This window comes from Natator depressus, chromosome 7 (assembly GCF_965152275.1).
Source record: "Natator depressus isolate rNatDep1 chromosome 7, rNatDep2.hap1, whole genome shotgun sequence".
NCBI classification, from domain to species: Eukaryota; Metazoa; Chordata; order Testudines; family Cheloniidae; genus Natator; species Natator depressus.
In genome coordinates this window covers 116,999,120-117,026,824 of record NC_134240.1, presented here as the reverse complement: position 1 = coordinate 117,026,824, position 27,705 = coordinate 116,999,120, and the positions used below count along the sequence as shown (strand labels likewise).

The 27,705-nt window shown below is 44.1% G+C and overlaps 1 long non-coding RNA gene across 1 annotated transcript in view; it reads left to right on the top strand.

Annotated features, from left to right (window-relative positions):
• LOC141991180 (uncharacterized) overlaps positions 1 to 27,035 on the top strand; it is a 33,330-nt gene extending 6,295 nt beyond the window's left edge. The window contains exon 2 of the long non-coding RNA XR_012640343.1: positions 26,940 to 27,035. This is a non-coding gene — a long non-coding RNA (uncharacterized LOC141991180). The remainder of the gene's footprint in view (positions 1 to 26,939) is intronic.
• The last annotated feature ends 670 nt before the right edge of the window (positions 27,036 to 27,705 follow it).

The window sequence follows — 27,705 nt, the reverse complement described above, 5'->3', positions numbered from 1 at the left end:
ATTTTAGTTAGTAGGGAGAGGAGATATATTTATAAAGGAAAAGTAAACATAATGATTAACATTTTCAGTAAATCTTGCTATAGTCCCCATTAACTAGAATGGATGCAAAAAAGAAGGAAGACTAACAAATCACAGCACCGTAGAACCTCACTGTTACGAACACCAGAGTTACGAACTGACCGGTCACAACCACACACCTTGGAATTGGAAGTATGCAATCAGGCAGTAGCAGAGACAAAATAAAAAAGAAGCAAGAAAGCAAATACAGTACAGTACTGTGTTATACACAAACTAGTAAAAAATAAAGGGAAAGTTTAAAAAAAAAGATTTCACAAAGTAAGGAAACTTTTTCTGGACTTGTTTCATTTAAATGAAGATGGTTAAAAGAAGCATTTTTCTTCTGCACAGTAAAGTTTCAAAGCTGTATTAAATCAATGTTCAGTTGTAAACTTTTGAAAGAACCACCATAGCGTTTTGTTCAGAGTTACGAACAACCTCCAGCCCCGAGGTGTTCGGGACGCTGAGGTTTTACTGTATAAGCAGCAAAAGTAATATTCAGAGGTCACGGAACTTCCCCAATATTCAGTTTCAGAGTAGCAGCCGTGTTAGTCTGTATCCGCAAAAAGAAAAGGAGGACTTGTGGCACCTTAGAGACTAACAAATTAATTGAGCATAAGATTTATTCTCCCCCCCCCCCGCCACCCCCGCTGTTCCTCAGACGTTCTTGTCAACTGCTGGAAATGGCCCACCTTGATTATCACTACAAAAGGTCCTCCCCCACCCCCGCTCTCCTGCTGGTAGTAGCTCACCTTACCTGATCACTCTCCTTCCTGCTTGTATGGAACACCCATTGTTTCATGTTCTCTGTGTATATAAATCTCCCCACTGTATTTTCCACGGCTTGCATCCGATGAAGTGAGCTGTAGCTCACGAAAGCTTATACTCAAATAAATGTGTTAGTCTCTAAGGTGCCACAAGTCCTCCTTTTCTTTTTACAATATTCAGTGATATCCTTGAGCAGACTTCCATTCTGGCTAACGTATTAACTAACTCTTCAAAGCAAATTCCATGAGTAGAGCTGCTTGTTTCTTTTTCCCCAGAAAAAATAATTAAATGAAAAGGAATATTTTGTCATTGAAAGTTTTCATTTTATGTATATGTATATATGTATAATTGGCAACCCAAACCAGAATTTTTTTTTTCAGTTTTCAATTTTTGAAACTGGAAAAAGTGTTTGGCTTTTTAGATTTTCAGTGATTCAGAACTTTCCCTTTAGACAAACAGCCATTTTCTATTTATAAAAAGGAAAAGTGACAGAACCCGTTCAACCCCTTTTATCCTTGAGTGCCTCATATTGCTCTGGAAGAATGATGTATGTATCTTGAAGACAACAACATTTACACTCACTGGGGCAACGTCTGCTACATCCCCTTGGAAAAGAAGAATTGGCCTGATATTCTTCCGACTTACACTGATGCAACACCGTTGACTTTAAAGTTTTCTGGCCTTCCATTTTACATCTCATCTGAAAGAAAACCTCCAGCAGTGGTTCAATACTGAACTAAAGGGGAAAGGGCTACATATTGTAGGAACAAAACTACTCCCAGCAGTAACTGGATTTTCCTTTCCATGTACTGACCCAGTTTGACCCTCTTTATCTTTTAAAGATACAGTCTGAAGCAGATTATCTGCAGGCTCTTTCCTTAATTCACTGTGAATGATGGATTCTGACCAGCTGCAGGGAGTCCAGCATATGATCACAAAGGTGAATTGGCCCTGTGGGTAAGTCCCAAATGTCACCAACCCATTGCCTGGTGGGCCAGGATGACCTAACTACTGCAGAAAGGGGAGAAGAAAGGACTCCAGAGAGAATGTAAGAATACTTATAAAAGGGGTGTATCCATACTGTTTATCATCATCTGCACCCAAACTCTTCAGGCCCATTTCCCCATAAGTCTTCTTACCTCCCAGACAAGTCCCAACTTTCCTAGGGAGGCAGCCGCAGTTGGTGTCCAACTTTCTCCAAATTCCATATCTTCCCTTCCCACCATCCCTGACAAGGTAATTGCCTCATCTCATGCCCCTTTCTGGAGCTGTTTTTTTTACCTCAGCCTTCCTTCAGCCTTCCAAACTTCTTGGGTGTTACCACTCCTCCTCTTCTCTCTGGAATTAGAGAAGATGTGGCTTGTATTTATATGCCAGACCTCTCCTACCCAGCAGCCTCCGAGAGGATAGGTTAATTGAAGTCAGCTGCTTGGATTTTTTTCCTCCTGCCATGTGATTGTTCATTCTGTCACATTCACCATACTAGACTTAGATGGCATCTTCTGTGCTCTAACATCACCCACTCTGAAGAAAGCCAAGTGAGTGATTGCAACTGGATCCGTTTAAAGCCCAATTTCGGCCTTAATTCTGCATTCCAAACCTTCTCTGATCTTGAGCCAGCCCTTTCGTAACATAAATATCTTATTTTCCAGGGACTTGAAGAATTAATAGCTCGCCTTGACTTAAACATAAACATAAGAACATAACATAAGAATGGCCATACTGGGTCAGACCAAAGGTCCATCCAGCCCAGTATCCTGTCTACCGACAGTGGCCAATGCCAGGTGCCCCAGAGGGAGTGAACCTAACAGGTAATGATCAAGTGATCTCTCTCCTGCCATCCATCTCCACTCTCTGACAAACAGAGGCTAGGGACACCATTCCTTACCAATCCTGGCTAATAGCCATTAATGGACTTAACCTCCATGAATTTATTTAGTTCTCTTTTAAACCCTGTTATAGTCCTAACCTTCACAACCTCCTCAGGCAAGGAGTTCCACAGGTTGACTGTGCGCTAAGTGAAGAAGAACTTCCTTTTATTTCAGAGTAACAGCCGTGTTAGTCTGTATTCGCTAAAAGAAAAGGAGGACTTGTGGCACCTTAGAGACTAACCAATTTATTTGAGCATAAGCTTTCGTGAGCTACAGCATCTGTAGCTGTAGCTCATGAAAGCTTATGCTCAAATAAATTGGTTAGTCTCTAAGGTGTCACAAGTCCTCCTTTTCTTTTTCCTTTTATTTGTTTTAAACGTCTCTTTTTAACATTTTTAACATTTTAACATTTGTTAATTTTTAACATTTTAAACATTTTTGTTTTAAAATTCTCTTTTTAACATTTAAATAAAACAGAAAAGCCTGCATGGCAATAGGGACTGATCTCTCAAAAATTTCCCTTAAAAAGAAAAACTAGGTAGGGATGAGCCTAAACCAAACCCTCCCAGAACTATCCGAAGATTTGTAAAAGAGCAAAAATATTCTTAGGCTGAGAGTTCAATTTCCTTACTGGAGAGCTCTGGGGTAGTTTTTGGCTGAGTATAATGTAATCATTCAGTGATCCTTCCTGCTAATGCTCCTTTCCCCTATTCTAATATTATATTTTCTATAAATATATATCACCTCTTTATTATTGCATCTGACATGTTGTACCATTGCCACCTGCTCTTAAATTCCACAAAACTAAAGAGGGATTTAACCAGACTCATTTTCTACAGATAAGAAAAGGAGATGAGGTGGGGGAGAAGAGTGTTTGATTTTGCTTGAGTCTATCTGTTGGCCTCTAATGAAATCTCCAGTGTCCTGCCACCTTAAATTAGCACACTCATTTGTTACTTCTGCTTTGTTCAATAGAGCTGATCTGGTATCAAAAAGAAATCAAGGTAAAGTGCTTCCCAATTAAATAACACGAGGAATTTACAGAATGGAAAAAAACAGGCAGGTTAGGATTATCAATTCAGTTAATTTTAATTGGCACCGTTAAGGTCAATTGAAGGCAACTTCAAAGATCGAGAGTTAGTTTCCAATCAGCTTATTTCCCTCCCTACCCCTAGAATGATAGATTTCAAATCAGACATTGAAATAGTCAAAGGCTCCGGGTTTTCTGTGTTGGGGAACTGGTGTGCTTGCACGGCCCAAAGTAGAATCTCCAAAATAAATGGAAGCCACTTTCACAAGCACACACTGCATCAAAGTAGGCGGCACCAAAAAACCCAAACTCATGCTTCCTCCCACGCCCCTCAAAACAAATACTTGTATTTAATTGTGTATGACAAAAAAATGATTAGGTCTTTAAAGCCCATAAATTACATGTGTCAGCCTCCGAGGAAACAAATAGAGTTTCTTGTCCTGCTGTAGCAATGATGAATGGGAACGTGGGAATTTTGCTAGCAGTGCTTTGTGTTGACTTGGGAACCTGTTTATTGATTCTTAATGAAAAACTATCCATCCAAACCCATCATGGACCCAATTGGTGAAGCTATATAATGTGAATCATAGGGCTGCTTGTACTCCAGGTTTGCTTCCCTCCATTCCCTTCACATGTCTCCATTGGCTTTTTTACTCTTGATGGAGGAAAGTGCTAATGGTGGGTTGAGTTTACAGTGGAGCATGAGGGGAAGGAATAAGAATTAGAAAACCCATTAACTAAGATTTATATGGCGTTAACAGGCATCAATAGAATTGACAGTCTCAGTATAGGGACATCAATTTTTGGCTCATGTTCACAATTCAACCGTAACCTTCTGACTCGTCTTCTGCTTAGCAGTGAATTTAAGTGTTCAGTGTGGAATGCAATCGATTGAAAACCTTACGCTACAGTGATATCCTAACAGAGAGCAAAGTCCTCCCTGCAATGAATAATCGCACAAGGGATACTCAAGAAATATGTGGGGTATTCGGAGTCATCTCTTTAACGCAGTGCTGCTGAGACCGCTGCCAAGGATGTGGACACTGGCACACCGTGAACCGAATTTGGAGGAAAATTATCAAAACTTATTTCCTGATAAAGACTTTGTTTCATTATTAATCCTGGTTGGATTTAAACAAGCAACCTAAAGACACAGGGCTGGCGCTTCACGACCAGTCCACGCTAGCTATGTAATTCCTCTTCATCGTGAGAGAATTCCATCTCTGGCGTAATGCCAAAGGGGCCGACTCCATGGGTGCCATTGCTGGAGCACCCATGGAAAAAAATTAGTGGGTGCTTAGCACCCACCAGCAGCCGGCTCCTCCCCCTCCCCACCAGTGCCTCCCACCCACCAGTGGCCCCGCTGACCTCAACTCCTCCCCCGCCCTCCCAGGGCCTCCTGCCGGCTGCGATCAGCTGTTCTGCGGCATGCAAGAGGTGCTGGGGGGATGGGGAGGAGCGGGGATGGGGTGTGCTGGGGGGGGGCGAAAGTGGGTGGGAAGATGCAGTCCGGGGGCGGAGCAGGGCGGGCGTGGGGCAGGGGTGAGGCTTTGAGGGAAGGGGTGGAGTGGGGGCGGGGCCTGGGGTGAAGCAGAGGTTGAGCATCCCCTGGGCATGGAGGAAGCCAGCACCCTGTGCGTAACTCCATTGAAGTCAATAGAATTACCACCTGGTTGAATGTGGCCCCTTGTTTTTGGCGACTATATTCCTGATATCTCAGCAGCCTCTTTCTGGATGTAACAGAGACTACTGAAAGCCTGGCTGGTGTACGCCACGTCAGGACTGTGCGAAGTAACGAGTGGAAAGCTCATTAAGAGCCCATGATTAGTTACACATGTGCTTTATTGACCTGTCCGTGAGAAAGATGTCTCTGGGATGGATTTGCCAAGATACTGCTGCATAAACTCATAAACCCCTTCCTCCTCCCAGCTATCACACAGATGAGTGGCTAACAGCCTTAATTATCAGTTTGATTTAGAAACGGAGCTGCTGTTCTGAAAGTTAGGTATCCAATTAGTGACATACAGTCATCACTGCTAATGTGTTGGCATTTCCCCTTGTAAATTTATAATTGGTTGAACTAAAGAGGGAATTGAAAAAAAAAAAAAGGAGATGGATGATTTTTTTTCCAGCTTGGCATGGTGCAGAGGTGAAAGAGATAAGTCAGCTGTTCTGGAGTGAACGCACTGACCAGGTGCGGCATTGCAGGGACTCTGCTTTCATTTCCTCCAGCCCCAGACAGCTGCCAGGCCCTGTGATAGTGGCCTCTTTTCACAACACCAACCCTGCTACCATTATAGGAACCACCCGGTCTGGTTTTTGGTCTAATTCTTAACGACTTGTCTCCCCCTCAGGTGCCACGGAATGATCTAACTGGGCTCCCCGGCTCCCCTTAGTCTCGTCACTGCCAGGTTGGTGCTTCTACACCCCATCACACCAGCTTTCAGAAAGGTTTTAACCCTTGGAACCATACTGGTTTCCAGACTCAAAATGAAGTGGACAAACTAGAGAAGTGATCTGAAGTGAATAGGATGAAATTCAATAAGGACAAAAGGAAACTCCTCCACTATTTTGTACGTGTGCAACTGATTGTTCCTTCCTAAGTGGAGTAGTTTCCTTTTGTCCTTATTGAATTTCATCCTATTCACTTCAGACCATTTCTCTAGTTTGTCCACTTCATTTTGAGTCTGGAAACCAGTATTGTTCCAAAGGTTAAAACCTTTCTGAAAGCTGGTGTGATGGGGTGTAGTAATGAGTGCTGCAGAAAAGGATCTGGGGGTCATAGTGGATCACAAGCTGAATATGAGTCAAGAGTGTAACACTGTTGCAAAAAAAGAAAACATCCTTCTGGGATGTATTAGCAGGAGAGTTGTTAACAAGACACGAGAAGTAATTTTTCTGCTCTACTCCGCACTGATTAGGCCTCAACTGGAGTTTTGTGTCCAATTCTGGGCGCCACATTTCAGGAAAGATATGGACAAATTGGAGAAAGTCCAGAGAAGAGCAACAAAAATGATTAAAGGTCTAGAAACCATGACCTATGAGGGAAGACTGAAAAAATTGGGTTTGTTTAGTCTGGAGAAGAGAAGACTGAGAGGGGACACGATAACAGTTTTCAAGTACATAAAAGGTTGTTACAAGAAGGAGGAGGGGGAGAGAGAATTCTTTTTCTCCTTAACCTCTGAGGATAGGGCAAGAAGCAATGGGCTTAAATTGCAGCAAGGGCGGTTTAGGTTGGACATTAGGAAAAGCTTCCTGTCAGGGGGGTTAAGCACCCGAATAAATTGCCTAGGGAGGTTGTAGAATCTCCGTCAGTGGAGATTTAAGAGCAGGTTAGACAAACACCTGTCAGGGATTGTCGAGATCAGTGGTTCTCAATTTATTACACATTGACTTGGGCTGTAGGGCCCAGGTGACATGGCAGTGGCAGCCCGGATCCCGACCTGGAACCCAGACCCCCGCCATGCGGGGCTAGTTGGCTGCCCACCCCAGACTGACCCCATGGGGGTGGGTGGCTGCCCCGGACCTCAGGACCCCTGCCACACAGCTGCCCAGGCCCCAAGAGCTCGTGGCCCCCGCCATGCGGGATGGGCCAGCTGCCCATGCCCCAGTCCCCCACCGCACGGCTGCCCCGGACCCCTGATCCCGCAGGGCCAGCTGGGAGCCCAACCCCGCTGCAGTAGGCAGCAGGGCAGCCTGGATGCCTTCCCCCGGGCAGCCGGGAACCTGGGCACTCAGGCTGCCTTTAGCACACAGCTGAGCTGGGCCGCAGCTGCATGCTAATTGGACCACACGTGGGCCGTGGGTTGAGAACCACTGGTCTAGATGATAATTAGTCCTGCCATGAGTGCAGGGCAGTGGATTAGATGATCTCTCAAGGTCCCTTCCAGTCCTATGATTACTAGCCAAAATTCTCTTTCCCCACTCCCCACTCTATTTTTGTCGACTGTCACAAGTTAAGCAGAGTTGACTTGGTCAGTGCTTGTATAGGACACAACCATGAAAAGCACAGTGTGCTCCAGAAAACAGAGTTAGTGATTCATTAGGTATTAGATGGCCAAAAAGCCATGATTCTACAATCAAGGAGGAGGACAACTTTGGGTAAAAGCCCCATTCTGCTTTAAATGGGGGAAATGACAGTAGCAGTTAAAAATAATCCAAAATCCCAAACTATATATAATAAGGGGAAGATGGTAGCAATGAATATAAATTAGAAGCTGTGAAGTGTAGAAAATTGATAAAGGAAGCAAAAATAAATAAATCAGGAAATAATCTATGGCTGGCAGGGCTAAGGACAGTAAGAAAGAACGTTTTTTTTCCAACTATCTTAGGAACTAAATAATACTAACAATGTTATAGGACCATTTCTAGATGGATCTGGTAAAATTGTTAACAATGATGGAGAAAAGACAGAGGTGTGGAATAAATATTTCTCTTTTATATTTGGTAAGATGTAGTATGATGTACCTATATCATATGATAATAATGAGGTACTTTCCAGTTCATGAGTAACTAAGGAAGATATTAAACATTAAATATTAAATCTGTGCAGGATAAATATTTTTAAAATCAGCAGTCATGGATGATTTGTACCTGAAAATCCTAAAAGAGTTGGCTGAGAAGATGTCAGACCTTCGGACATTAATTTTTAATAAATCTTGGCATACCAGAGAAATTCTAGAACACTGGAAGAGTGATAATGTTGTGCCATTATTCAAAAAGGGCAAGCAGGAGACCCAGATAATTATAGGCTGGAAGGCCGCAAATCTGGGAAAACAATGAAAAAGCTGATGTGGGATTTAAATATTTTTGAAACAAAACATTTGATGTTTTGGTTCAAAATTACTTTTCATTTTGGCATTTCAGCTAATTTATACTAAAAAAAAGTTTTAAAAATGTGAAAAGTCAAAATTGAAATGAAATGTATAGAAATCATCAAAACAAAATGTTTTGATTTACCTGATCCAAAAAATCCTTTCAGATAAATTGGTTCATGAAAATGTGAGATTTTGACTTTTTAATCCTGATTTGGGAGGGGATTTTTTAAAATATATCTTGAAAATTTTCACGGGATGGGAAGCTGTTTCCTGCTCAGCTCTAGTTTCTAATGGGTCCTGCATGGCTTGGTACTATTCCAGACATTGAGCATTTTTAATCAATGATCTGGAAGAAAATATAAAATCACCTACATACAAAATGTGCAGATGACATAGATTGGCAGAGTGGTAAATAATGAGGAGGACATGTCACTTGTACAGAGAAATTTGGATCACGTGAGAACATGAGCCTGTGTGGGGTATACAAACCCCACACTTTGCAACAAGGAGTTAAGGATCTGATCTGAGCTAAGCCAGCCCTGCCACGCCACACCTGCGAGAGATGCACATCTTGGAGAAGGAGTTAAAAGGAAACAGAGCAGCTCACTTGTGGGCAGGCCAGGAAAGAGAAAGGACCGCTACCCGGCACCTCCTGAGAAAAGGGCTGAGTAGTGGAGAAGGGCATAACAAGAACCAGTGGCTTTAGAAATAAGGCACAAATATTTAACCATTGGAGAAAAAAAAAACCTACTGAGGGAATCAGATTCATAGAAGTTACTGTGTACTAACTGGTTCATACTTCATTCGAAAGCATGTTATATGTGAAAGCTGAATGTTGTGCATGCAACTTGTAAAGCGCTGCCATGGACTGCTGCTAGATCATTTATACGCACTGTACTAAATGTGCCTTTTTCACCTTACTCACAGCTTTTAATTATTTACACGTGTTTGACATCACAGATGGATGGTCTTATGGTTCAGGCACAAGACAGGGAACCTGGGGTCCTGTTCCTGGCTCAGCAGCAGCCTTGCTATGTGAACTTTGGACGAGGCACAAAACCTCTTGACTGCTCACTTTTACCATCTGTGCAATGCCATAGTAACAGGTCCCCATCTTACACAGGTGTTGTGGTGTTAAATTCATCACCGTGTGTAGGGCTCTGTGGGATCCTTGGATGGGAAGTACTAAGGACGTGCGAAATAGAATTATAGTCGGATTGCAGACTGGGAGATGGGTGTGAACCAATCCCCAGCTCCTGGTTAAGCAGAACAATTGCTTCTTTTTTTATTCCAAACAAGCTAATTGAGTGATAAGAACATAGATCTTGTCTACATGGTGAAGTAATGCAATCTACAGGGGCATGATTTTAAAGTGCTCTAAGCCTGCTGCTCATTCATTGGTCTGTGTAGATCCGGCTGGTGCAGTTTAACAAAATGCTGGCTGAACCTGCACGATATTAAAGTGCAATGAAGAACCTTTAGTGTGCACCAGGAGAGTTTATAGCAGGGGTCAGCAACCTTTCAGAAGTGATGTGCCGAGTCTTCATTGATTCACTTTAATTTAAGGTTTCACGTGCCGGTCATACATGTTAACGTTTTTTAGAAGGTCTCTCTCTATAAGTCTATATATTATATAACTAAACTATTGTCGTATGTAAAGTAAACAAGGTTTTCAAAATGTTTAAGAAGCTTCATTTAAAATTAAATTAAAATGCTGATCTTACGCCGCCGGCCCGCTCAGCCTGTTGCCAGCCTGGGGTTCCGTTCACCTAGGCCGGCAGCAAGCTGAGCGGGGGATGCGGCCAGGACCCCAGACCAGCAGTGGGCTGAGTGGGGCTGGCGGCCGGGACCCCAGATCGGCAGTGGGCTGAGCTGGGCTGGCGGCCAGGACCCCAGATTGGCAGTGGGCTGAGTGGCTCAGCCCGCTGCCACTCAGCCCACTGCCGGTCTGGGGTTCAGTCCACCGGGTCCTGCCAGCCAGGGTCCCGGCTGCTGGACCCGCTCAGCCCGCTGCCGGTCTGGGATCCCAGCCCTGCTCACATAGAGCGGGTACCTACCTTCTCCCTGGTTCTGGCCATTCTCTTCCTCTCTCTCTGCACTGAGCTGAGGGTGGGAGTGCACTGAGCACAGGGCTGGGGGTGAAGGAGCAGGCTGGGGGTTGAGGTGCAGGGTCTGGCCAGGAGCTAGAATGAGGGAGGGAGGTCAGGGTTGGGGCAGGAGGTTTGGGTGTGGAATGCTTACCCGGGCAGCTCCCATTTGGTGCGAGGGGTGCAGGTGGGAATATGAGAGGGTGTTTGGTGCTTAGGGTGGGGGTGGGAATGTGGGGGATGCAAGAGTAGGACATGGGGTGTGAGGGGGCAGGGTATGTGTGGGGGTGCAGGAGTCAGGGCTGGGGTCGTGAGGGCTGCAGAGGTCAGGGCAGAGGGCTGGGTGTGTGTGAGAGGGGAGCAGGCGTCAGGGCAGAGGGCTGGGTGTGTGTGAGGAGGGTGCAGAGATCAGGGCAGAGAGCTGGGTGTGTGTGTGGGGGGCTTCAGGGGTCAGGGCAGGGGGCTGGGGGTGTGGGCTGGGGTCATGGGGGTGCTCCCATCCCCCTGCTCAGAGCGGCTCACGGCAGGGGGCTGGAGGGGATATGCCCTGATTCCACCCCACTTCCCCAAGGCCCCGTCCCCACCTCTTCTCCGCCTCCTCCCCGGAGCAGCGAGCACGCTGTGGCTCTGCTTCTCCCCCTCCCTCACAAGGGCCATCAGCTGATCGGCGGCAGGGAGAGGAGGTGCCAGAATGCAGCACGCTGGGGGAAGAGGCTGGGGAGGGGGACCTTGCCTGCCCTGCAGCAGCAGCCGGCAGGACCAAGCTTCTTCATCCTGCCCGGGAGGGGGCGGAGAAGAGCAGGCCGGGGCAGGCAGGAGTTTTAATAGCAAGCTGCTGCCTGCCGGGGTCCCAGCCTGGGTTCAGCAGCGGGCTGAGCGGGGCTGGCAGCTGAGACCTGGCAGGCAGCAGCGTGCCATTAAAAATCGGCTCATGGGCCGTCTTTGGCACGCGTGCCATAGGTTGCCAACCCCTGGTCTATAGGGACGAATTAGTGTGCATCAGAAATCACACCCTGGTAGAGTATATTACACCACCCTGGAGACACACCCATAGTTAGCTAATAGCTTTAAAATAGGAGAAACAGAGGCACAGAGAGGGCAGTTGCCCTGTATCAAATTGAGTCCATGGCATGGTTGAGAATAAAATCCAAGAGTCGTAAGGAAAGCAGAGAACTAGGAATCGCTCTTGGACAATGCTGCTCTAGAATTCTGATGCGTAGGGGATGCGGGGTAAGAAAACAAGCAGATACAACAGTAAAACAATGCTGTAATTTCTGTTCCACACAGTTAATGTCACATAGTTAATGTTATTGTTGGAGCTGCACATAGCAAGGACAATTCAATCGAACGCTCTATGCCAGCCACCAGTGTAAGCATACATATCACCCTCTTGCCTCTCCTGGGAAGCTACGGAGTGCTGTGTATAGAATTTTCTGGGGTAACAGTTGCTGTATGACGCTTCTTGGAGGGAGTTTGCAAAAACATGGCTTTGGGTTATCATTGCTAGGCAGGTGAGTCCAGGTCCAATGCCCAGTGAAGTTAGCGGAGATACTCCCATTGACTTCAATGAACACAAAATCAGAACCATGATACCAGCCTGTGTGTTTCTTTATCTCCCAACACAGAGGGTTCTGCACTTGGTGTCTATAGAAATGCAGCAGGGAAGCTTGGGACTGGGCCAAATTCAGAGGTTAGTCTTGACTCTAGAGAGAGTTCAAGTTATCATTGTACCTTTTATTGGTGCCCTTCAAAGTATCTGTTGCATAAAAGTCAACTCCCTCAGACTCAAGTCCTACTTATGGACACAATTTACACCCCTCCTACACAAATTTGGTCCACTTAGACTCCATGCCAGCCAGAGGGAAATTATGAAAATTGGTTCTTAACTCATCCTACTCTCCAATAATTGTATTTGTTCTCTATACAATAGGGAAAGGAGCAATGGGGAAGAAACCACATGGCTCTGTTGTTGGAGTGACTGTGGTATGGGCCTCTTCCACCGATGGTGGCCTTGTTTCCCCTTTCCCACTCCGGCGTTCTTTCTCTGTAAGTTGTCCTAGAATGTCTGCACACATCTGCATGCCTCCCTTCAGAGAACAGCTACTTCTCGGAGATAGCAAACAAGTTGTCACTGTGGTCATTTAAGCAGCTTCCTGGTCTCTAATTAGTTAATGATTTCTCTGCTTAGCATTTCTCTAACTCACTTTTTCCTGCAGGAGTTTGGCAGGACAACTGTCCCCTTTACAGTTCTGGTTTCTGCTGCTTACAAATTGCTAAAAAACAAACAAAAAAAACTTCAAATATATTTGTTTCTTTAGGAACATCAGAACCAACATGTGGTCCCTCACTGCTTGGGTGATAACCCTGACTAATGACCACCAATCCTGATGCAGTGTCCTTGTCGGTGGTTCTCTCTGTGTTATGTGGGCCGTATCCACACAATATATATACTACTGGTGTGGCCCTGAGGATGTCACATGAACTGCAGCTGGGTGCTGATTGGACTGCAAGAGGCCCATGGGCCACGGGTTGAGAACTACTGGTCTTCGTGGATATGACTACTTGATACCCTCACATTGGATATTCTTCTCCCTTGTTTTTAATAGGGGTGGGTGTATAATGAGGTACACTCACCCATGGGGGACCTCTTTCTGGCTGAGTCTGGGGATTAGTTCTCAACTTATCAGGTGCCCCTTTCTACCGGTTGCTCATGCTGTGGCCTCTCTCTCTCTCTCTCTCTCTGTGGGACTTTGGGTGCTCTCTCTACATGACTCAGCTGTCTAGCCAGGTCACTAGTTTGTCCTCCCATTCGGGGGTGTCAAAGTCCCACTGGACAAGCTGTCTGCATGCCGTGTCAGGCAGTCTTCCGGGCCAAGTCCAGGTCCAGTGCTTTCACAGTGGCTGGCAGGGAAACATGGGCCTGCCCACTACTCTAATTTTCAGTCCAGGGACCGTATGCCCAGCAGCTCTGGTCTGCTTAATCTCAGATCCTCTTGCTGTTTTTCCTGGTCTCCTTCCTACCTCACTTCTCTAGTTCCCGGCCCACGTCTGGGTTTACCAGGCCAAGCTTGTTCTACTCCAAGTGGCAACTCCTTCCACTCGGCTTCTTGCCAGACTCTGTTGTCCAGAGCAGGATCCCAGGGTTTACTCTGCCCCTAGAACTGCTCCTGTCCCCAGCCATCTCCCAATCTGTCTAGAGAGTGACCTCCTTCCTGCAACCCTCTTTGTCTTTGTTTTTTTGGTGCAGCAGTCTAATCATACGAGACTATGACCGCCAGTTTCTTCATTCATTTTTAGCATACCCTTTCACTCAGTTGAATATCCTTAAGAAAACAAGACCTTTTCTTGAATTATTCCATTTTTCTGGCATTCTCACTAGTCCTCTTAGGGAAAGAAACTTTGATTCCAAGCTCACTCCATTTTTCATAAAGAAACTTTTTCCCCACAGGTTTCAGAGTAGCAGCCGTGTTAGTCTGTATTCGCAAAAAGAAAAATGAGTACTTGTGGCACCTTAGAGACTAACCAATTTATTTGAGCATAAGCTTTCGTGAGCTACAGCTGCATCCAGTGAAGTGAGCTGTAGCTCACGAAAGCTTATGCTCAAATAAATTGGTTAGTCTCTAAGGTGCCACTAGTCCTCTTTTTCTTTTTTCCCCACAAAAAATTACCCACAATGTCATAAAACTTGATCACAGTTTTTCATAGAATCATAGAATCATAGAATATCAGGGTTGGAAGGGACCTCAGGAGGTCATCTAGTCCAAACCCCTGCTCAAAGCAGGACCAATCCCCAATTAAATCATCCCAGCCAGGGCTTTGTCAAGCCTGACCTTAAAAACTTCCAAGGAAGGAGATTCTACCACCTCCCTAGGTAACGCATTCCAGGGTTTCACCACCCTCCTAGTGAAAAAGTTTTTCCTAATATCCAACCTAAACCTCCCCCACTGCAACTTGAGACCATTACTCCTTGTCCTGTCATCTTCTACCACTGAGAATAGTCTAGAACCATCCTCTTTGGAACCACCTCTCAGGTAGTTGAAAGCAGCTATCAAATCCCCCCTCATTCTTCTCTTCTGCAGACTAAACAATCCCAGTTCCCTCAGCCTCTCGTCATAAGTCATGTGTTGCAGACCCCTAATCATTTTTGTTGCCCTTCGCTGGACTCTCTCCAATTTATCCACATCCTTCTTGTAGTGTGGGGCCCAAAACTGGACACAGTACTCCAGATGAGGCCTCACCAATGTCGAATAGAGGGGAACGATCACGTCCCTCGATCTGCTCGCTATGCCCCTACTTATACATCCCAAAATGCCATTGGCCTTCTTGGCAACAAGGGCACACTGCTGACTCATATCCAGCTTCTCGTCCACTGTCACCCCTAGGTCCTTTTCCGCAGAACTGCTGCCTAGCCATTCGGTCCCTAGTCTGTAGCTGTGCATTGGGTTCTTCCGTCCTAAGTGCAGGACCCTGCACTTATCCTTATTGAACCTCATCAGGTTTCTTTTGGCCCAATCCTCCAATTTGTCTAGGTCCCTCTGTATCCTATCTCTGCCCTCCAGCGTATCTACCACTCCTCCCAGTTTAGTATCATCCGCAAATTTGCTGAGAGTGCAATCCACACCATCCTCCAGATCATTTATGAAGATATTGAACAAAACCGGCCCCAGGACCGACCCCTGGGGCACTCCACTTGACACTGGCTGCCAACTAGACATGGAGCCATTGATCACTACCCGTTGAGCCCGACAATCTAGCCAACTTTCTACCCACCTTATAGTACATTCATCCAGCCCATACTTCTTTAACTTGCTGACAAGAATACTGTGGGAGACCGTGTCAAAAGCTTTGCTAAAGTCAAGAAACAATACATCCACTGCTTTCCCTTCATCCACAGAATCAGTAATCTCATCATAGAAGGTGATTATATTAGTCAGGCATGACCTTCCCTTGGTGAATCCATGCTGACTGTTCCTGATCACTTTACTCTCGTGTAAGTGCTTCAGGATTGATTCCTTGAGGACCTGCTCCATGATTTTTCCGGGGACTGAGGTGAGGCTGACTGGCCTGTAGTTCCCAGGATCCTCCTTTTTCCCTTTTTTAAAGATTGGCACTACATTAGCCTTTTTCCAGTCATCTGGGACTTCCCCCGTTCGCCACGAGTTTTCAAAGATAATGGCCAATGGCTCTGCAATCACATCCGCCAATTCCTTTAGCACTCTCGGATGCAACTCGTCCGGCCCCATGGACTTGTGCACGTCCAGCTTTTCTAAATAGTCCCTAACCACCTCTTTCTCCACAGAGGGCTGGCCATCTACTCCCCATGTTGCGATGCCCAGCGCAGCAGTCTGGGAGCTGTCCTTGTTAGTGAAGACAGAGGCAAAAAAAGCATTGAGCACATTAGCTTTTTCCACATCCTCTGTCACTAGGTTGCCTCCCTCATTCAGTAAGGGGCCCACACTTTCCTTGGCTTTCTTCTTGTTGCCAACATACCTGAAGAAACCCTTCTTGTTACTCTTGACATCTCTTGCTAGCTGCAGCTCCAGGTGCGATTTGGCCCTCCTGATTTCATTCCTACATGCCCGAGCAATATTTTTATACTCTTCCCTGGTCATATGTCCAACCTTCCACTTCTTGTGAGCTTCTTTTTTATGTTTAAGATCTGCTAGGATTTCACCATTAAGCCAAGCGGGTCGCCTGCCATATTTACTATTCTTTCGACTCATTGGGATGGTTTGTCCCTGTAACCTCAACAGGGATTCTTTGAAATACAGCCAGCTCTCCTGGACTCCTTTCCCCTTCATGTTAGTCCCCCAGGGGATCCTGGCCATCCGTTCCCTGAGGGAGTCGAAGTCTGCTTTCCTGAAGTCCAGGGTCCGTATCCTGCTGCTTACCTTTCTTCCCTGTGTCAGGATCCTGAGCTCGACCATCTCATGGTCACTGCCTCCCAGATTCCCATCCACTTTTGCTTCCCCCACTAATTCTTCCCTGTTTGTGAGCAGCAGGTCAAGAAAAGCTCCCCCCCTAGTTGGCTCGTCTAGCACTTGCACCAGGAAATTGTCCCCTATGCTTTCCAAAAACTTCCTGGATTGTCTATGCACCGCTGTATTGCTCTCCCAGCAAATATCAGGAAAATTAAAGTCACCCATGAGAACCAGGGCGTGCGATCTAGTAGCTTCTGTGAGTTGCCGGAAGAAAGCCTCATCCACCTCATCCCCCTGGTCCGGTGGTCTATAGCAGACTCCCACCACTACATCACTCTTATTACTCACACTTCTAAACTTAATCCAGAGACACTCAGGTTTTTCTGCAGTTTCGTACTGGAGCTCTGAGCAGTCATACTGCTCCCTTACATACAGTGCTACTCCCCCACCTTTTCTGCCCTGCCTGTCCTTCCTGAACAGTTTATAACCATCCATGACACTCCAGTCATGTGAGTTATCCCACCAAGTCTCTGTTATTCCAATCACGTCATAATTCCCTGACATCACCAGGACCTCCAGTTCTCCCTGCTTGTTTCCAAGGCTTTGTGCATTCGTATATAAGCACTTGAGAGAACCTGCTGATCGCCCCTCATTCTCAGTATGAGGCAGGAGCCTCATACTTTTGTTTTGTTTTGTTTTGCACACATTACACAGTCCATTTTTATGTCTTTTAAAGAGGTTTAGCTTATCATTTAAGGCACAATGACCTGCTAAGATGCTAAAAATGACTCGTTAACTTTGTCATGACTGCGGAGTATGGTAGTATCTTCAATTTTTAAGCATACCCAATAATACGTCTGTCCTTTCGTTTCCTTAGTCCACAGTTCTTGCCATTCCTGGGCACGCTCCTTCGTGACCACACTTTTAAATTCTTGTCAACATAAATGTATCTTAATATCCACCTCCTCATTTTTTTAAGAGCTTGTTTTGCTGCTTTGTTAGCCATTTCATTTCCAGATATTCCGATATGCACAGGAATCCATGCTATTGTTACACAGATACATGCTTGCATTATTTCTCTAGCTAGCGACATTATTTTACTTATTATGTCATTTCTCTTTCCAGAGTCCCTGTCCTGCTTGTCAAAATGCCTGACAAGGAATCAGATAAAATTACAGCTGTACTCAGTTGCATGTCTCTTACTTAAGTTAGCGCCAAGATTATCCCCATTAGTTCAGCTGTCAGAATAGTCAAATAATTTGACAGCTTTTTAGATTTCTGGATCCCAAGAGTAGAATGCAGAAGACTTTCCCACTCTATCCATGCTGTTGTCTTTTGATCCATGTGTATAGCCTCGGCAAAGCTGATGATACATACATACATTCAGAAATTTCACTGGTCACAATGTATAGTTTTTCTTCCCTTGTTTTTTTTTTTCATATAATTCCAGATCCACAAATGGAGGAATTCCTGTCCAGGTATAATTTCCTGTGACTAAAATTTTTTATTTCTCTCAATTTTTGTTTTTTCATATCTCCTTTACCCATACTTGGCCCTAATACTATGAGGAAGTCTGTGGCAATCCATATATTTTTGTCTACTAAGTTTCCAGCAAGCCTCATAAATCTGTTGTGTATGTCTGTTTTCATGATTCCCTTTTACCTTTTCCCAAAATGTTAGATCTAATAGTTTCATTGTTAGATTTATAGGTGCTTCTTCAGGGGCTATTTGTAGCACACAGACTGTTACTGTTATCATAAGAACATAAGAACGGCCATACTGGGTCAGACCAATGGTCCATCTAGCCCAGTATCCTGTCTTCTGACAGTGGCCAATGCCAGGTGCCCCAGAGGGAATGAACAGAACCGGTAATTGTCAAGTGATCCATCCCCTGTTGCCCATTCCCAGCTTTTGGCAAACAGAGGCTACGGACACCATCCCTGCCCATCCTGGCTAATAGTCATTGATGGACCAATCCTCATCGTGCTACATTCCAATCACTGACCTTGGGCCTGGAACAGTTCCAAATTTCTAAAAGCTGTTTTTGAGGCTGAACCAAAAGCTTGGCATCTATGGTCTAAAACTGGTCTTATCAATGCTCTGTCCATCTTCAGTACAGTCTCATCTGTACCCCTTTTGTTTCCAGCTACTCTGTCACGTTCATCCTCTCTTTACACTTTTGTATGGTATTATCTATAGCAGTGATTGTCAAAGCCGGTCCGCTAGCGGGAAGCGGCGCAGGCCAAGGGACGTACTGGCCGCCCTTCCCGCAGCCCCTGTTGGCCTGGAGTGGCAAACTGCGGCCAGTGGGAGCCGCGATTGGCCGAACCCGTGGACGCGGCAGGTAAACAAACCAGTCCGGCTTGCCAGGGGCTTTCCCTGAATAAGCAGCAGACCAGCTTTGAGAACCACTGATCTATAGGACCATCCCAAATTAATTTATTATCCAACACTACTCCTAGGAACATAAACTTTTGAACTATCTGATTTTTCCACCCTAACAAAATAAATCCCCTAATTTTCTTTCGGGTTAAAAGCATTCCCTGAGTTTTTGCAAGTCAGAATTTAAACCTCCAATAATTTGCACACTTGGAAATTCTCTGGAGTGCCTTATTAGTCTTTTCCATGGCTACTTAAAGTCCTTTACGCTTGGTCCATATAGCAAAGTTGTTTAAAATAGGGAAATACTTATTCCTGTCTGCACATGTCCAGGGAATTTTTTTTTGCGAGACAAAAAAGGCATTATATACATTTTAAACAAGCAATTTAATACAGTTATTAAACAGGCTGGCAGTCCCCCTATCAGCTCTCCTACACACGCATACCCCCAGCGCTTTCAGGAGGCTGGGGAGAGGAGCGACGATGCAGCACGCAGCCTCCCCCCTCCCTCCCCTGCCTCTGGCAATCAGCTGCCAGCCGTGGACAAAGCAGGTGGCCAAATGACGTTACAGGGGAACATTGCACAATTTTAAATGAGCATGTTCTGCCTTGGAGAAGGGACGTAACATTGAAACAACATTAAGCGAGAGGACGTTAAGTGAGGAGTTACTGTACTTTTTCCATGTCCAGAAAGACTTATCATGACGTTCTTAGTTTTTATGCTTTTCTGTACCTCTGTTTCTAGTCTCATTATATGGTCAACTGTGCATCTTCCTTTTCTGAAACCACTTTGTACCTCAGTTAGAATATCATTTTTCTCCCAGGATTCTACCTGTCTGACATTTATCATTTATTTCGTGATTTTCCCCACACACGATAGGAGGGCAATAGGCCTATTAGCATCAGGTCTTGTATGTAGCTTGCCTGGTTTCCTAAATAGTATCACCAAGCTTGTTTCCATTCTACTGGCAGCAGTCCTCTCCCCCCAACCCCCGCCCCCCGACCATATATTATTATATAACCAAAATAGAACCTTTAAACTCTCTTCTGATGAATGTTGGGGCATTTTGTTACTTATGTCATCTCTACCTGGAGCTGTATTTTTACTTTTTCTAGCGGCTGCAATTAGCTCCTGCCTACTAAATTTTTTAACACATCATGTGTATATTCTCTCCTGCCACTTAATAGTTCACAGTTTTCCTCAATTACTCCCCTTTTTCATGAAACTCATTGCTTTGATTCCTATGACTGCTGACTTTTTGGAACTCTTTTCCTAAAATGTCTGCTATTCCTAAGTTGGAGCCCTCAATGTCATTGTTTACAATAAGACCAGTGTGACGGGGCAAGGCCAGATGGCTATAGAAAAGTAGTGGGAGATAGATATATTAGCTATATATATATATCTATATATTAGATATAAACAAATCCCTGGTACCAGGTTAAGTGAAATGGAAGCTGCTCCAGGTCAATTAAGACACCTGGGGCCAATTAAGAACTTTCCAGAAGGCAGGGAGAAGGCTAGGTTGATTGGGACACCTGAAGCCAATCAGGGGCTGGCTGAAACTAGTTAAAAGCCTCCCAGTCAGTCAGGTGGGTGTGCATGTCAGGAGCTGTGGGAGGAAGTTGCGCTGTTGGAGAGGCTGAGTAGTACACACCATATCAGGCACAAGGAAGGAGGCCCTGAGGTAAGGGTGAAGTGGAGCTTGAGGAAGTGAGGGCTGCTGTGGGGGAAGTAGCCCAGGGAATTGTACATGTCATGTTTCTAAAAGGTCAGCCACCATAGCTGATACTATTAGGGTCCCTGGGCTGGAGCCCGGAGTAGAGGGTGGGCCGGGCTCCCCCCCACCACCTTTGCCTCCTGATTAATCACTGAGACTGGGAGACAATAGAGACTGTGCAAGGAAGGATAAGTTCTCCTCACCTCCCTTGCTGGCTTATGATGAAAATGGTTCAGTAGACTGTGACCCTTGTCTCTAGAGAAAGAAGGGTTACGTGGAGGGTCACAATGAGCCTCTGAGGCTAGCAAAATCCGCCAGGAAACGCGGGACCCACGGAGGCAAGGACAGAGCCTTGTCACACCAGGTACACTTTTACTTATCCTTATATATTTCTGAAATCTTTCAGTCAGTTCAATTTCCCACAGAAATTCCTCCAACTTTCTTTGTCCTTTTGATAATCCTTTGTGATACCACCTTACATCTTTTATAATTCATTAAAAATTTACTACTCATTGTGTGCTTCTGCTTACTTGTATGCTCTATTTCTTTCCTTGAGTGTTATCCTCATTCCACCAAGGAACCAGATTTCTAGGTTGGGAGCAATTTGATGTTTTGTAGATGGCCAAATCAGCTGTTGCTATAATTCCTTTTATTACATTGTTATAGAATTCTTCTTGGTTGTCACTTGTACAGTTACTGCATCAATATTCACCACATTTAGTCTTGAAAAGGCCCCAGTCAGCTTTTCAAAAATTCCAGCTAGGAACTCTGCTTTGTGTTTTTGACATTTCCTCAGCCTTGGTACGCAATAGCCATAGGCAGGGCTGGCTCTAGGCACCAGCAAACCAAACACATGCTTGGGGGTGGCACTTTTCAATGGGGGCGACACTCTGCCCCCCCCCCTTTTTTTTTGGCTTCCGTGGCACTCTGACTCTTTCTTCTTCTTTTTTTTTTTTTTTTTGCTTGGGGCGGCAAAAAACCTAGAGCCGGCCCTGACCATAGGGAGGTGATCACTTCTCATTCTGTCTTTATGACTTTCCCAGCTGCGTTTACTAGTGATATTATTTGTTGCAGTTACCAAATCCGAAACAGAAAAGGATCCATCTACTGAATTAAATTTAGTAAGTGCTTATGCATTCAGTATTACCAGGTTATGCATATCAATAAATTGTTCTAAGTGTTTACCCTGTAGGTCTCTTTTCTTACTTCCTGATAGCTCATTATGACTATGAAATTCCTCACAAATTATGAATGGGTTTGACATTAACTAGTTTTTTTCTAATTCTAAAATAATTAATTTGTACATGCGTTATAAAGATTATAAATCCATATATAAGTGGTTTTGTTCTACATGGGAATCTCAATAGCATTATATTCAAAACTTAGTTTCTGCCCATACATTTCAACGTAACTAAGCCCCTCTTTTATAACTATAGATGACTCCTCCTTTGCTAGCCCTTCAATCAATCGTGAGTATATCATATCCCGGTACGTTGAACACAAGTTTTACTTATTAGCCATGTTTCTTGCAAACATTACATCAGACTTTTTTCCCATTTCAAAGATGGCTTTCTTAAATTCCTGTCTATCCATTATTAAGTGATCTGCATTCCAGCTAAGGATCATTAAGACCATGTTATTTAAGCTATATTATTCCCTTCATTTAAAATTGTGTGATTCTGGTCTACTAAGAGATAGTTTATCTTTAGATTTTTTTTTCTGCTGCTTTTGCTATGGTTTTAATCTTTTCATTTTTTCTCCTGTCAGCAAATGACACTTAACTTCTATAATGAACACTATAAACTTCTCCATACCTACAAGCGATATATCATCTCTCATTCCTCTCATATTCTCCTCCATGACCAGAGATGTGTTCTGCTACCCGTGTATATCTTTTCTCTAACTGGAGTATTTGTTTTTCTGTTTTTTGCAGCTGGGACTTTTTGGTAGCCTCCGCATAAAATCCTTTTAGAATGGTTTTAATTTTTGTGTTTCACTAGCTCATTCTGCTGCTGCATTTGTACGCTACATTTAGGTTCTGTTCCTTCTACACAGTTTTCATCTGAGTGATTTCCTCCACATTCACTGCACCTCCTTACAAATGGCTGCTGCATGTCCAAACCTTTGACAATTATAGCATCTCAAAGGGAGGGAATATATGGTTTAAGCCTGAAAGCTTGATACCCTATTTGAAGCCTATCTGGTAATGTCCCACTTTTAAGGTGTTATAGATAGCTGGATTTTCCCCTCTCTCCTACTAAGTTCCCCTCTATTCGACATTGGTGAGGCCTCATCTGGAGCACTGTGTCCAGTTTTGGGCCCCACACTACAAGAAGGATGTGGATAAATTGGAGAGAGTCCAGCGAAGGGCAACAAAAATGATTAGGGGTCTGGAACACATGACTTATGACGAGAGGCTGAGGGAACTGGGATTGTTTAGTCTGCAGAAGAGAAGAATGAGGGGGGATTTGATAGCTACTTTCAACTACGTGAGAGGTGGTTCCAGAGAGGATGGTTCTAGACTATTCTCAGTGGTAGAAGAGGACAGGACAAGGAGTAATGGTCTCAAGTTGAAGTGGGGTTGGGTTGGATATTAGGAAAAACTTTTCACTAGGAGGGTGGTGAAACACTGGAATGCGTAACCTAGGGAGGTGGTAGAATCTCCTTCCTTGGAAGTTTTTAAGGTCAGGCTTGACAAAGCCCTGGCTGGGATGATTTGATTGGGGATTGGTCCTGCTTTGAGCAGGGGGTTGGACTAGATGACCTCCTGAGGTCCCTTCCAACCCTGATATTCTATGATTCTATGATTCTAAGTAGCCGTTTAACAAAAAATACTTTATCTTCACCTATCCTCTTTTTGAGATGACCCTCAGACAATCCTAGCAGCACCCGATACCGAATCCCTCTTACTTCTGGGGTGTTCGGTTATAACTGTTTGCATGTAAGGACCTGGGGCCTAGAACCAAGGTCTGCAACAGCTGATATGCCCAGACCCACTGGCAGTCCCTCTTGCTTCTGTCAGGCATTTAGGCAGTGGACAAGTAACTTTCATTTTCCCTATGGCTACAGTTTTAAGAAGATTTTCAGCTCGCTTCTTATGTGTACATGCTCTCAGGAGGTCTCCCCCTGGGTTCTTTTACTTCTTCGTATGTCACCAGTTCAGGGGGTTAACATCTCCTAGTTTTACCTCTTCTGTCACTGATTGGACAATTATGAAATGTTGAATTTACCCTGGTTTTGTTTTTAATTTTTCCTTCTGCAAACCCTGATACAGATAGTCTGTTCTTTACTTTTTCCTGAAGTGAGACCATGGGTCATCTCCTGGTGCTTCTCCTTCATAGTCCAAGGCAACTTTCTATTTTCGCCTGCCTCTGCCTCCATTGCCAGTTTCAATGTTTAGCCTCCTTTCAGCTGGGTGCCGGGGCTTGTCGCAGCCCAGTCCCACCCTCTTCAGCCAGATACCAGCACTCAGCCGGACTCAAACCTCAGCCCGACTCAAACCTCAGCTAAGCCTCAGCTCAGCCCCCTCTTGCACTCAACTTCTTGGCTTTATATAAGCCCAGACTGTCCTGCCCAGCTGGGCTTCATCTTCACTTAGGCTTGATCCACCCCTGGCTCTCTTCCAGGTATAGCCTGTAAGGTTAATTGGCCCTTTTTATCTCCTCAGGCCTTGTGTGAGGTTGACACCCGATCATCGGCTGGTTCTAAGGAAATCTGCATTTGAGCTCTAATCAGAGAACACAAACAAATAATACCCTCTGCATTGCAGGGACGGGGTCCCTGAATAGGGAGCTGATCAGCAGCCCATATTGATATTTGTGTTCCACCGTAATGAGATGTATTTCATCTTGTCCTAACACAATGTGCCCGTACCATATCAGAGTGTATGAAAAATAATACAGAGAAATAATACAAAGGGACAGAGAGAGGTTAAAAATGTGGGCCAAAATTCAACTTGGAGAAAATGGTCACAGTTCATTGTGCAAAACACAGATTTTCAATGGGAAGGAGAAACCTCGATATTGAAGTAATCGATGGATATGTGCTAGAATTATGTTCTTAAAATGGGTTTGGGAAGCAATGCATAAGCGCAGTCTGCCCTAGACAAAGCAATGGGTATATTTACATGTCTGACCAGCCTGGTTGTCAGGCAGAGACAATGAAAGTCCATTTACATAAAAGGTAAACCAAGCCATCAAGCTAACAAGGGGAAGAGGTAACAATTCATCTATCACCACTGCAGGAGGAACCAGCATGAAGACTTCACCAGACCCCATGGCGTCTCTTCTCAGCAGGAGAAAAATAACTTTATCTACAAATACTTTTCAAGGGTTTACTGGTTTATAAAGACAGGGGGCCTGAACCCCAAAGAATAAGCAATTCAATCAACCGATTTATAATACAGTAATACTGTATGCAAAGCGTATTGAGTAATGTCTTGTATGAAAGCCTGTGACACACTGGTGATTAATATAGTAGTGAAATGTATGTATTAATGCTATATGAGAAATTATTGATACCTATTGATATTATGCTTCAAAGTCTCTGACCAAACAAAGGGAGAAACAGGTTTTCTCCCAGATAGGAAGGAAGGTAGCACCGTGGAATCAAAACAATGGCAGACCCATTTATATATGGATCAACAGGGAGACGGGAAGTCCACGGGAAGGGAGGGACAGTGTGGGGTCATCTTGTCTCTTGAAACTGGGTGGCTGAACTCTCAGAAATATAAGTGGGGGGAGTCATTTAGCATCTTTCACCTAGGAAGACAAGCAAACCAGCACTCTGTACTTCTGTGAAAGATCCTGACAGAGAGAAAGTCATCCATGGCTGGAAAAAAGAATGATTGGTAAGAAACCTACCTCGGACAAAGACTGTATCTGTTAAATTCAATCTTAGCCATTAGAAAGCATATTTTTACTTTTATTTTCTTGTAACCATTTTTGTCTTTATACTTTGTAATAGAACACACTTAAAATCTCTCTCCTTTTGATGAGATACACTTGTCTTACTTTTAATTGAAACTAACCCAGTGCTGTGTTTGAACTGAAGTGATTGTTAGCTCCAGATCCAGTAATAAGCTGTAATGGGTTTTTGTCTCTTTAAAGGAGCAATGAATCTTATTACTTCTCTGAGTGTTCCAGCAGCAGGCTGGATACTTCAGGGCAGATGGATTGAGGAAAATTCGAGACTGGGGCTGTGTTGGAGTCACCCTGCAAGTAGTAAGCAACGCTTCTGGAGACCAGGGTGGGGCTATTGTGTTGTAAGCAGACTGCTGGGGTGAGAGTGCCGGCCGCACAGCACACAAATATTCAGGGAATGGCATGCTGGTCTGTTGGCTGTTGGTCTTTGGGCTGTGAGCTACCCAGGGTTATGGACAGGTGATGACACAACCCTTCACTGGTCTGTGTTGCACCACAAAACATTATCATAACATAATAAATGTTTTCCTCCTCTAGATTGTAAAATGCTTGCTGAACACAAATTTGCCAGCATTTGAGTTCGGAGAGGTGCAGACACCATCATGGGTGCTTTCGGTGAGCTGGGATGAGAGCTCTGTGCCAATAGCCGATAAAAGTTGGGGAAAAATAGTTTCTGGTCGACGCAAAACAAAAAATCTTCAATTTTTTTCAGTGAAACAAATTGGAAAAAAATTGATTTGGGTCAAACAAAACATTGAGCGCAACCAGAAACAAAATGTTTCCTTTCATTTTTTAGGGAGATTTTTACTTAAAAAACACCCAATGACAAATTTAAGAAAAATTCAAAAAGAAAAGTCATTTGAATTGAAAAAAAATCAAAACATTTGGGGAATGGTTTTGGGTTTGTTTGTTTTTTGGGGGGGGGGGGGGCGTTGGTTGAGACTGTTTGGTGAATTTGACATGAATTTGCAAAATGTTTTGGTTGACCTAAAAATGTTTAGTTTGCAAAAAGGTCACCTAACTCTAGTTGGGAAAACTCATGAATTGCTTCTCACAACTTCCAGTATCTTCATGTCCTGTAATTCCCATTGACTGGCAGAGAAAGAGCAGAAAGGGGAACCCAACCTGTGGGGTCTCTGCATATAGAAAGGTTTATTGCATGTGTCTGAAAGATAGACAGCAATGAAGACTTTTGTTCTCCATTCCTTTGGCTATAGTAAGAAGAAGCAGGAGCCAAATGCAATGTGTTTTATTTCTGTTCCATTTTGTGCAAACATGAAAATAAGAATGTAAGTAAACTGCGTCAGGGAGTCCTTTCTCTCATTTTATTAAGACTCCTGCAAACTGATATTTTATATCACCCTACCAGGGAGTTGGATTTGGAGAAAAGAAGGGAAAAGATAAGATGTGCCAGGCCTGCGGAATCAGATACCCATAACGGAACAGAGGAGGAATATTTCAAAAATCAAAAGAGGAAGCAAATGAAGAGAAACGTGAAAAAGTCAATCTCAAGAGAACGAAACAAGTCAGCAGTATTATCATTGTATTTACATTTTCATCTGTACCATCGCCATTATCTGTGTGATTTAAGAAGGATGAAGGTTTGGTTGCTATCTTTAGTGAAGAAAGATGGTCTTGTGATCTTTAATAGCAATGAGTGCTCAGGGCTTCAGTTTCAATTGTGCTGAAAAATGGAATGAGTGGAACATAAAAGATTAAACTGGAAAAACAACAACATTAATTATAGACTCACAAAATTAATTGCTTCACAGCATGAAAACAGTAGACTGAAAAATCCAATAGGTAGATTGGAGAGGTACCAAATTTGTGAGCACACTTACTTTGGGAAGAAAATGTCAAAGCCCATTGTGCTAAAATAAAAACAATTAATTGGATATGTAAAATAATAACAGGGGAATCAGAAACATTCACTCCATTGTCCTGCTGTATAATCAGAACATTCATTACATCCTCCTACTGTATAATCAGTGCTTTTATTTACACAGCTCATATACGGCAGGATGTGAAGTTTTGCCAAAATATAAAGCACTTCAGGCTTGAATGATCAAAGCTGGCTATAAATTCTTTGTCAAGGAACTAAAAAGAGATGCTTTGAAAGCCTGAAATAGCAGTTT